Genomic DNA, 7,194 nt, shown 5'->3' with positions numbered 1-7,194 from the left:
GCAGGGTCACGATAGAATCCATTTTATGGGAAACGCAAGGGCAGGGCAGCGCTCCGGCGTGACAACGGACAGCGAATCTGTTCGGATTAATGTTCTCGTCCTGCCCGGTTGAAATCACAGCCGCGGCGCGCTGGGACTGTTTTGACAGTCGAGGAATAAAAGCCGGACGGAAAGGGTTCCAAACAGAGTTGTCCAAAGATGCACGAGGCAAACATGAAGTTATCACTTTCAACTACTCCCCGGAGTCACATCCAGAACACGACGCGGTTCGGTCTGTCCCGAGACATTTGCTTCAAAAAGGGAAACCGGACATTTTACATCAGTAGAGAAAACATTCCAACGCACTCTGCTGATGTTAGTCAAGAGGCAAAGGGAAAAATCTGATGAAATGCTAGTAGAAAGTAGAAGGGATTTGTTTAGTTAGTTAGGTATTTTCAACACCTGCAGTGGCCATGTTGCTTTATTTAGCATCACTTTACTCTGCATGACTCACTCTCCATTAAACAAAGTAATTAAAAACCAAAAAGTATTTTGTTTTGCTGGCTAGAAATAGTCATTCATTTCTTGTGTGCCATTTTCACATTGCTTTGGTGTGGAGAACTTCACTTAGAGTTTTAAGAATAAAAAGTTAGCCATTAAGCTGTTAGCTTATAGGCTACAAGCTAATAAGTGAGCAATATCACTGCCTCTGGCATGCTACAATTTCACAGGCTTTTGACAATTTTGCTATATTAGGTCACTAATTTAACACTGACTAGAGATTAGAGTTACTGCCAATGACTATTTAACAAACTAAATGCCATTTTGGAAAGTTGTAAAATGTTGTCATTACCAGCCATTGATGTAGAGTGTAGATAACTGCTCCCCTGAGTCAAATTATCAGAATTATCCCACCTATCCCGTACTTTTTCCTTCCACTCAACTTTCTATAAACGTACGTGGATTCAGTGCTTTTTGAATCACCAACTTCTTTAGCTTTTCACTGATACTCTTGTCTGTGTCACATTTCTTGAAGAAACAGAATTGTGGGTTTTATTTCCTGTAAGCCATAATCATCAAAATGACGTAAAGAAAAGAAAGACCCTAATGTTTAAGTTATTGAAATGTGCCTGCGGGTTGATCCACAATAGAATCCGCCCGCATCACATCTTCAATCCGCCTTTTGATTCTCTGTTCTTTCTCATCTTTCTTCACCTCTCGATAATTACAAGAAATCAAATTAAGCTGCAACTCCACTTTGTTTTATCTTAAAATAGCATTTAAACAAAAATCTTTTCCTGTGAAACTACTCACAGAAAATAAGGCATCGTTAGCTGCAAGCAGCTAATTATTAGAGCCAATTGGCTTTTTTGAAGATACTAAAGTGTACGAGTCCAGTTTAATTTTTTGGTTTAAAAAATTCATGTTGCTGCCAGTTTGTTTTTAAAACAACAGCACTAATTTCTGAGTAATGAGAATACAAAGCTATTTTTGCACTGTTTGTTCTCCAGTTTAGTCAGAACTGTTTGGATAAGACTCTTTATAGAATTAGTTTATGTCCAATATAGGTCAGTGTAGACTTCCTAGATACTAAATAAGACTTGACTTATTACATATTTTTAAAAAATATCTTTAGTTTTCTATGAAAACCTTCTACGTAGGCGTGTGATTTTGCAACAAAGCCAAATGTTCAACACATGATCACATTTTCTTCCTTGTGCATCCATAATGTTGCAGTGTTATCTTATTTGACAGCAGCTGGGGCAAGAAGAGCATGTCTGACTTTGTAGCTGCACGTCAGAGAAACTCTAAATTGCAAACTGGGGTCCATTGTGGCCTTGTCCTGACTAAAAACACATCATTATTTACCTGTCAAAGCGTACAACACTGCACTTGAGATAAACTCTTGTGTTTTTCCCCCCATATATATATATATTTTTTTACCTACGTCTCTGCTGCAAATATCTTGACAGTCTCCTTTTTCAGATGTTGCCCTGCTTTGAAGGTTCAATATATATAAATATATATTTTTAAGAAATCTGGTCAGAGCCAATGTCAGGTCACGATGCTCCCGGCACCCGGTGGAGTTAACACGCACTGGAGCTTCAAAGACGTGTCTTTCATGAAACCGAGAATGTACGCCGCAGTGGGGCCTCTCCCGTTTGGTGTCAAGGAGGTGATGTATAATGCAGCAGCGGGTCATGTTGTTGGAAAGGAGCGGGACGTGGCTCAGACAGAATATGTGGCACAACCTCGAGGAAGGTTTACGTCCCTTTGTGCCCAAATCTGATTTAAGCTAGCTGTGCGGTCTCAGCAGGACGTCGTGCCTATTCCTGTATTTAGCTTGTTGAACAAAGACTTCATTACAAGACGTACACCTAGACGTTGGTGTAATTGTCATTAAAGCTAACTGTTTGTTTAATCAGTAAATGGTCATATTGTCGAGATGTCATTCCAGTCTCTTCTTAATATCTCATTTCGTTGAAGTTTATCAGATAGGAATTGCTGAGTTATTTAAAGCAATTTATACTCCTGTTGGGAATCGGGGTTTTGGGGGGTTTCCTTTTTGCTGCTGTTTCATTCCTTATCCACCAGATGGCGTCTACAGGCGGAGGTTTCTCTGGAGGGACGGGCCTTGGTTCAGCGCACCGGTGTTTAATCACCTCTTCAGTCATGGAGCTTAAGAGGAGCGGACTACCAGTACTTCGTCGCTTGAGTGTTAGCCTATATGGTACTCTAAGCCCCTAGAGAGCTACCTCCGAGCCTTTCCAGAAAGATCCTCTGAGTATCCCTCTCGTTGTTTTTCCTCCTACAGCTATTCCTTCGTGACGCCAAGCGGCCTCCTTGAAGAATCCTTCCTGGTTTGACTCACCTCGAGACACCACCTACCCACGGGTTGCCCAAGCCCCGTTTCCGTTCCTTCGGCCGGATCTCAAAGCCTCTTCCGGATTATTCGGCGGATTGTGGATCCGCTCCTCGTCTGTCCTCCACCACAGAAACCACTGGCCCGCTCTCTGCCGCAGCCTCCTCCGATCCTCCTGGACGCCACTCGAACTTACTGTAAGCCAAGACCCGGTATCCACCGGAGTGCCTCCAGGACTGTCATCATCATTTTCCCAAGTAAGATCGGCTACTACTCTCACAGCTCCCATTTCCGATTACCCCTGAACTTACCATTCCCTCTGCTACTTCTCAGTGTGCCGACCTCCCCAGAAGCCCTCTCCTGACAGTTCGTCGTTCTATCCACCGAATCTGTGTTTACATTAATAAACTATATTTTGCTGATCTCTGTTCTCCAGTGGTGTTCTGCATGTGGTTAAGAAAATTAGACCTCACCATGACAACTCCAGGTGCATCGCAATAACATCATTGGTGTTTGCGTTTTAGCTAATATGCTAACATATTAACTGTCCCTTTAAGAGATCCAGATTTGATTTGCTGTTTTTGTTGTCCCAGTTTAATTGACGCTGAAGTAGATTCTCATTGGTGATATTCCTCCAGTTCTTTCTAACCCTAAAACAGTTCTGCTTTATTTGGTCCCGGTGTCAAATATCAGTTGACAGATCCATTATGTCTTTACAGCGCGCTCTATTCAAGGCGTGAATGTGACACCTTTATTACCTTACACTTTATTACTAACGGTAAAATATGGGACAGAAACACGGCACACTTCATATATGCTGCCAAATCCACAAAGCAAACATATGTCCCACACACTAGCAAGATATCGCCACAATAAATCGCATTTGTAATAGAGAACACTTTATAAAACACTTTTTTTTATATTGCATGCATATGTCGGTGCATATTTCTGCAGAATTTGTGCTTTTAGTTCACGTAAAGTAGGATTATCCCTACTTTTATGCACATGGTAGTAAAGACAAAGCCAAGTTCTGAGTAATCGACATTTCTTACTTGTGTTTTTTTTAATTACCTTCTGTGTCCCAACTTCCACCACCAGGTTGTTTTAAGGAAAACAAAAAAAACAAACTACCTGGCCTCAGTTTTTCATTTTTAGAAGCTTTGAAAATATTCACCAAGCGCAACACAGCGCTGCACGCCGGGTCGTGGAAGCGAGGCTGATCAGAGGTTTTCTTTTCTTTTTTTTTTGCGGTCAACAGAACTACTGCGTGGAGGGATCACATCAATCAGCGAGAGAGCAGCAGCAAAGCTGAGCTGGAGAATTTTGAAATTGCACCCTGGCCTGCAGTCTTTGATCAATTTTTCCCACCTCCGCAAAGAGACACTTTTGAAATTCAGTTTGAAAAGTGCTGTTCTTACATAAGCCACAAGCGCAGAGGGCGAGGAGGGGAGAGAGGGGATGTGAGCTTCAACAAAGGAGTCCAGACTTTCTTTTTTGGAGGGGGGGGGCTTTGTAAGCTGCAAATTCCAGAGCCACAAGTGACCGCAGAGAGCGCTTCTGTGTCGAGTCGTTATTCCGGAAAGGCGAAAACATTGGGCTTTGCAAGAAGGGAGATCGGTCAGCCCTGGATTTGGTTTTAGGTCAGTAGTCGGGAATGAGCAGAGCAAACAAAAAAGTTGTGCCACAACTGAGGCTGTCTGTCTACGTTTGTTCTTTATGTGCTAAGATTTATTGTTGTTACATATTTACACAGGGTCTGTTGCATCGAGAATATCTCTGTCTTGAAACCTGTGCTACAAACTGAAGCAATGTTTGCTTCCTCCCCACTTTTTTCCACTTAATTTGGATGCAAATATTTCATTAGTTTGTTTTTTTAGCAAGAGCATCTTCACTGACTCCCTTGTGCTGCTTGGCGAATGACTCACAACCCACTGATAGATGCCTGGAATGTGCCTGTAACACCTCTAAATAGCAGAAGGCTCCCACCAGCCAAAATGAATAAATTCTAGTCCTCAGGTCTTTTCCCTGTTTGTGGTGCTTACTGTACCCTGGTCACTAGATCAATATATTCATAAGTCTTCTTTTTGTTGCTCCTCCTGGTAGTGTAAAACCTACAGGGGTGAAAGCAGCCAGATATATAAAAATAAAAAAAAAAAGCTCTTGAAATGCAGCTTGTAGAAGCAAGGGTGAGATTTATTCTTAAGGCATTTTTTTTTTTTTTTTACTGTGGGAAAATGGGCAACACAAGAAACGTGAATAGCCAAGAAAAAGCATCTAATAAAAATATAATCATCTTTGTAGTCATATGGCACTCGACTGAATCAATATAGTTGATTATGACTTGGTAGAATATTATAATTTGTTGTTTTTGAGTCTAGCCCCACTGCTATTTTCCTGTGCGCACCAGTATGTACCAGCAGGAAACACACAAAAGTTTTAATGTTACTTTTTTTTTTTGTCATTTTAAATTAACATGTTAATTACCTCTAATTTATTTATTTTAGATTTTTTTATGATGCTACATGTATGTATATAAAAGTGAGCATATGATAAGCTTGTTCTTCTAGTGGTCTACACTTTGTGTTGATGCCATTGACAATAATTTAAATATTAATATTTTTAGACACCTCCTTTCTTTTGATTAATTAACTACACATAATCTGCAAATTGCAGGTCATAATTTCTAGCAGAAATTAGCGATTGATGATGTTGCTCATGTTGGATTGCTACTATATGGAACAAATCTGGATACATCACAAAACATTCCTACCTAAATCACGTGCCTTGAATTCCTTTGGGGAATTGTTCAGTTTTTGGAAAGCTTGCAATCTGGTGGGAGTTGCTGCGTGGGAAGGAAGTTACACAAAGGCAAACTCAAATTAGGGATTTTCAAACTTTAGCGCTGCTACTTTCTTGCAGTGACAGCTCAAAAGAAAGGGTTTCTTGTTCTACGTTCCCGTTAATATTTCTGGAAGCGACTGGACTGGTTGGTGGAGTGCACAACTCCTTTGAAACTTAAAACGGCACCAGTAGAAAGAAAAAGAAGCAGAAGCACGGGAAAGGAAGTTTAAGAAAAAGCAAGGAAGCAACTAGGGAAGTAAAATCCGATGGGTCATTTTGGCTGAACAGGAGTTCAGTCGTCATCCGGAGCGCGCATCAGCATCATCATCATCATCATTGTTGGTGTAAAACTATATCTGCTACAACAAGCACTGTTTGGATTATATCTGCCACTGTAATTCCAGCCATCTGCAGTTTCCATGGTGAAAACTGAGAAGCAGAGCCCACACACAGGGACTTGTCAGCAGTCATGAATATTTTTTTTTTTTTCCACTGAACTCTGCCTGTTAAAGAGAGAGGAAAAAAGCGCGGTGGCAGGATCCAGCAGGCGCCTCCTTGTAATGAGTGAACACAAAAGGCCACTTCTGTTGTTGTTGATTTGAATTTATATTGCAGAGTTTCACATGTTTGGCTGACAAAATATTTCATGTCTGGGCACAATTGCACTGTGAATATGAGATTTTTAGTTCACCTCCACTTTTTCTTTTCTTTTTTTTTTTCTTAATTATTCTTACAGTTTTTACTGATGTGATAACATTGTCACAATAATAGCCCTGAAAGGAAAACAGGACAGAGTAAGCTGACATTTTCTACTCTCTCAAAAAGATTAGTTTTGATTCCTAGTTGATTTGTATGAATAGGTTTCATCAAACAAATATATATTTCTATACTTTACTATTGAATCTTTTGGGATATCTAAGACTAGCCACAAAGCCGGTTTAGTGGGTGGAGCCAACTGATCTGACCACACCCACTTAATTATTTCACTTAGAAAGAGCTTGAGGGTCAAGCATTTTCTTGTAAGTACCAAGAAAACCTTTCCTGTTTCTAGTTCAGTTTGGACGCTTATATTTACTTATAAGCAACTTGCTTATATTTACGAAACGACAGAAAACGATTGTTTCAAGATTTTTTGACGCTAGCCTAAATGTTGGCCCCGCCCCCTAGTTTAGCCCCTCCCCTTAATATTGATATCTATGGCTCACAGATGATGTGCAGCAACAAGTGCAAAATAATTAAATACACAGTGAAATAAACATCAATTCTGTTTTTGCAATTAAGTTATATTTAATACAAATTTTATATATTAACATTTAAGGAATTATGTGATGCTTTTTTGTTTTTTTTGTTTTTTTTACATGTGGCACTTTTGGACATCCGTACAACTTATGGTTTTGAAACAATTGATCGTCTTGTGGAGAACAATGTTAATTATTAGCTCTTTGCTCACTCGCTCACATTTAATCTTCCCCAAACGAGAGCCAAGCTAGAAATCAATTTAAATATTATGA

General features: G+C 40.1%; 1 long non-coding RNA gene across 2 annotated transcripts; it reads left to right on the top strand.

The window, feature by feature from the left end:
• Positions 1 to 2,515: 2,515 nt before the first annotated feature.
• On the top strand, positions 2,516 to 3,264 carry LOC114140310 (uncharacterized). Of its 2 annotated transcripts, XR_003594548.1 has the most exons (3): positions 2,516 to 2,710; positions 2,795 to 3,099; positions 3,176 to 3,264. It is a non-coding gene; the product is annotated as an uncharacterized LOC114140310 (long non-coding RNA). The 2 variants fall into 2 exon arrangements; XR_003594547.1 differs by having other exon boundaries at positions 2,795 to 3,264.
• Positions 3,265 to 7,194: the final 3,930 nt, after the last annotated feature.

This window comes from Xiphophorus couchianus, chromosome 24 (genome assembly GCF_001444195.1).
Source record: "Xiphophorus couchianus chromosome 24, X_couchianus-1.0, whole genome shotgun sequence".
NCBI lineage: Eukaryota > Metazoa > Chordata > Actinopteri > Cyprinodontiformes > Poeciliidae > Xiphophorus > Xiphophorus couchianus.
This window is presented reverse-complemented; position numbering and strand designations above follow the sequence as displayed.